The 4,002-nt window shown below is 42.9% G+C and overlaps 1 long non-coding RNA gene across 1 annotated transcript; it reads left to right on the plus strand.

Moving 5' to 3' along the window:
- Positions 1–1,213: 1,213 nt before the first annotated feature.
- On the plus strand, positions 1,214–3,011 carry LOC134339156 (uncharacterized). Its single transcript, XR_010016351.1, has 3 exons — positions 1,214–1,244; positions 2,295–2,374; positions 2,768–3,011. It is a non-coding gene; the product is annotated as an uncharacterized LOC134339156 (long non-coding RNA).
- The last annotated feature ends 991 nt before the right edge of the window (positions 3,012–4,002 follow it).

Below are 4,002 nucleotides of genomic sequence, written 5' to 3' on the forward strand. Positions count from 1 at the left end.
CATTTTCTTGCGAGCATACTCAATAAATCCATATAATAATAACCGCAACAGAATCCGTGAAAGTCTGCCCAATTTGGGCATTCACCCAGAGTTCAGAAGACAGCAAACTATGCAGATAAAAAAGAGAAAGAAATAATAAACAGACAGACAGGCAGATAGATAGACAAGTAATAATATTGTGAACATGGGATGAAGAGTCCTTGAAAGTAAGTCTGTTGGTTGTAGGAATATTTCAATGATGGGGCAACTGAAGTTATCCACTTTGGTTCACAAGCCTGATGGTTGAGGAGTAATAGATAGATAGATAGACATACTTTATTGATCCCAAGGGAAATTGGGTTTCATTACAGTTGCACCAACCAAGAATAGAGTATAAATATAGCAATAGAAAACCATAAATAATTAAATAGTAATATGTAAATTATGCCAGATGGAAATAAGTCCAGGACCAGTCTATTGGCTCAGGGTGACTGACCCTCCAAGGGAGGAGTTGTAAAGTTTGATGGCCACAGGCAGGAATGACTTCCTATGATGCTACATTATGTAGTGGATGGGAGACATTCCTGATACCTGTTCCTGAACCTGCTGGTGCGAGTCCTGAGGCTTCTGTACCTCCTTCCTGATGGCAGCAGCGAAAACCTGGGTGGCGGCCACCCTGAGATTCAGTTTCTTGCAGGAATTTACCGGAAAGTAAAGAAAGACAAAAAAAATTATGACAACAACCATACCTAAATAAATACCAACAGAAAGGAACCTGCCTCCATCCTTTCTGGGGAAATAGGGAGAGGCATTTCAATATCGTTCATGTTCAGTGTATAAATAAGAAATAAACAGAATAGTTTTGAGATTTCTTGAGACGAATCCGTAACTAGTCTTCCATTTTTGAAATCCTGCTTCAAAGGACAATATGGCATTAATGATACTGGCCAGTAGTGAACAAACAGACTAAAGTTGATATATATATAGGACAACAAATTATCTATCAACTATCGCACGAAAAGAAGGTGGTTGCTATATTTTCTGCTTCAAACAGGATGTCTTATCTGATGAAAGTAGTTCTGGAGTAAACAGCTACAAATGTTTACATAAAAAGAATGTCTTCAAAGGATTTTAACAATAGATGCGTTGTGATGTCTTATCTGTGACACGGAACATTTTGATGTTGCTGAGATGTGTGTAAGCGAGTCTGCTTTTTTAACATTGCTTTGGTGGACTCGAAGCTAAAAGGCCAGCTTGCGATTCTGGTGGGTTTGATCTTTCGTTTTGGTGTCAATGAAAACTGTTCTGTAGATTGTATTCAAAGCCTCGTGTGCTTATTTGAAAAGTATTCTTGTTTGAACTGAGGAGCGAAGGCAGCTGAGGTGGATTGTAGCCAAGAATGATAACAAAATATATGTACACACTTATGCAGGAAGGTCACTGAGTAGAAATCAGGAACAGTTTTTGCCTCAGAGAAAAAACAATCGTTGGCTGAAATAGTAACACTGCATAAAATAAATTAATGGCACAGTAGCGTAGCAGTTAGAACAACGCCATTACAGAGGCAGTGACATGAGTTCAATTCTGCTGCTTTCTGTAAAGAGTTTGTACGTTCTCCCCGTTACTGTGAGGGTTTCCTTCAGGTACTCCTGTTTCCTCCCACAGTCCAACGGCGTATGGGTTCAAAGTTCAAAGTACATTTATTATCAAGCTATATATACTTGAGATTCGTCTCCTTACAGGCAACCACAAAACAAAGAACCCAATAGAACCCATTAAAACAAAAGAAGACCTAACATCCAATGTGCATAGAGAAAAACGAACCAATCATGCAAACAATGAAAGTAAGCAAGTAACATTCAAGTGAGTCTGCAGCCATGAAGCCAGTCACCAGTGCAGCTGATCCAGGAGCCCGCTGGTTGCAGGCCACAGCCTCAGTTCAGCGCAGAGACGAGTAAACCTCGTGGATCAGCGAGCTGAACCGGCCCGTCACTCACCTCCAGCCCCGAGGAGGTTAATTGTTAAAAGTAGGTTAACTGGTTACACACGTTCATTCAGGCGGTGTGAACTCATGCCAGGAGTGAGGTTAGTGCGGAGGGACAAGCGGACAAGAGTGTCGCATAGGGAGCGATCCCTGCGGAAAGCAGAAGGCGGGGGGAGGGAAAAATGAGTTTGGATGCCTCTGTATCCAGCATATAATTCTCCGTAACTTCCACCATCTCCAATGGGATCTCACCACCAAATGCATCTTTCACTCCCCCCACCCCCCGCTCTAATTACTGGAAGTTCGAGAAATCGATGTTCTTGCATTTCAGCTTGGAGGCTACTCAGACTCTCTACTGCCATGATGAGGCCACACACAAGTTGGAGGAGCAACACCTTACATTCCGTCTGGGTAAGCCTGCAAACTCCATGAACGTCGATTTCTTGAATTTCCAGTAATTGCATTCCCTCCACTCTCCTTCACCATTCCCCATTCCCATTTTCCTCTCTCACCGTATCTCCTTACCTGTTCGTCACCTCTCTCTGGTGCTCCTCCACCTTCCCTTTCCTCCAGGCCTTCTGTCCTCTCCTATCAGATTCCTCCTTCTCCAGCCCTGTATCTCTTTCACCAATCAACTTCCCAGCTCTTTACTTCACCCCTCCCCTTCCTGATTTCACCTCTCACCTGCCACCTTGTACTTTTACCCTCCCCTCCTCCACCTTCTTGTTCTAACGTCTTCCCCCTTTTTTCCACTCCTGATCAAGGGTCTCAGATGAAATTTTGATTGTTTATTCTTTTCCATAGATGCTGCCTGGCCTACTGAGTTCCTCCAGCACCTTGTGTGTATTACTTTGATTTCCAGCATCTGCAGGTTTTCTCTTGTTTGTGTATTGAAATAAATGATGTCATGGCGACCATCGAAACTGTATTGAGTTACCATTGACCTTAAGGGTGTAAAAATGTGATGTACCTTGAGTTTAAAGGGACTCCTCTTCCAAGAGTGTCTCCAGTATGATACCTGCTTGTTTTGCTGAATAAAGACTTCTATATCCACCAGCTTAAATGTCTCCTGGGGACTTTGTTCACAGTCACAACAATCTCCTTCCCCCACTTCTCAGGGCATTGTATTAAGTAGACTTTAAGCCTCTGTCCCAGCAACCAGGATGTTATGTTTGGTGTGAATAGTTGGAAGTCAGGGGGTGAGATGAGAATTAATTTCAGCCGCAGACAAATGGGAACTGGATTTCACAGCTTAAAAAGGCTGTGGAATCAGCAATTTTAACACTTCTCAGTAGTACCTCAGTGAGTCTTGTTTAAAATTGCAGCATTTAAACAGTCGTGCTTCAGTGCGAGCACACCCCTAAAATAACCATGTCCGGAAATAATTCAGAAAAAGTGCAGCTAGGGTGGTTGATGGTTGGGTTGGGTTGTTCTCCAACCTTGGCAATTTACTTGGCGATCTGTCTCCATGCGAGGAGACATCATCAGTGAGCTACTGATTATGGTGTGTCCTCTGAATGCTTAGCCTTTATATCAGCTGATTCAACATCATTTCGGAAACTCATTTGTGATGTGGAGAGGAAATCCCGTCACTGATTGGTTGTGCGGCAAACTCGTGCGGTGTGGTCCGGAATTTTGTCCGCTTTGGATTGACTTTATTACTTACGTCCTTCAAATACATAAGGAGTAAAAATCTTTATGTCACGTCTCTGTTCAAATGTGCAATGTGCAATTATAGTGATTTATAATAAATATTATGCATGACAGGATAGTCAATATAATATAGAAACACAGTAGTGTCAGCATGAGTTAATCAGTCTGATGACCTGGTGGAAGAAGCTGTCCCGGAGCCTGTCGGTCCTGGCTTTTATGCTGCGGTACCATTTCCCGGATGGTAGTAGCTGGAACAGTTTGTGGTTGGGGTGACTTGATTCCCCAATGATCCTTCGGGCCCTTTTAACACACCTGCCTTCGTAAATACCCTGAATAGTGGGAAGTTCACATCTAAAGATGCGCTGGGCTATCTGCACCACTCTCTG

Source organism: Mobula hypostoma, chromosome 28 (assembly GCF_963921235.1).
Source record: "Mobula hypostoma chromosome 28, sMobHyp1.1, whole genome shotgun sequence".
Classification (NCBI taxonomy): Eukaryota; Metazoa; Chordata; class Chondrichthyes; order Myliobatiformes; family Myliobatidae; genus Mobula; species Mobula hypostoma.